Consider the following 550-nt stretch of genomic DNA (forward strand, 5'->3'; position numbering starts at 1 on the left):
CCTGGCTGCCACTGGGAGGGTCGAGTCCAGCCTGGCCAACACGACCCCATCAGCACCTTGAAGCCTTTGGGTGGTGTTTTGACTCTCCCCCTTTCCTCCCCAGCCACCCTGGGGCCGTGCACTCGGCCAAGAACATCCTGGAAGACATCAGCAACATGTTCGACGACCTGGCCGACCAGCTGGACGCGATGCTGGACTGAGGCTTGCTCCCTCCTTCCCCTCCCCGCCTCCGGCTGCTCCGCCCGGGCCCCTCGTGACGGGGGGAGGGCGAATAATCCGGCACCAAGCGGTGCCTCCAGGTCTCTCCAGCCACTTCCCTCCCTGCACTTTGCACTGCGGCTGGGAACGCAGCTGCCCCTCCTTGCTCGCCCCTGGCTCCGTATCACACGTGCCAGCATGGCCGTGGGCTGGTTTCCGAGGGGGTCAGGCATTTCCCACCAGACTGGCAGCAGGAGGAGAGCCCAGAGGGGCTGCACATGCGGTCCTGGAGGCCACCAAGAAGCCCTCACTCCCTTGCACAGAGCTGAGGAGCCTCCACAAGGGACCTTTC

This window comes from Phaethon lepturus, unplaced genomic scaffold (genome assembly GCF_000687285.1).
Source record: "Phaethon lepturus isolate BGI_N335 unplaced genomic scaffold, ASM68728v1 scaffold23821, whole genome shotgun sequence".
Classification (NCBI taxonomy): Eukaryota; Metazoa; Chordata; class Aves; order Phaethontiformes; family Phaethontidae; genus Phaethon; species Phaethon lepturus.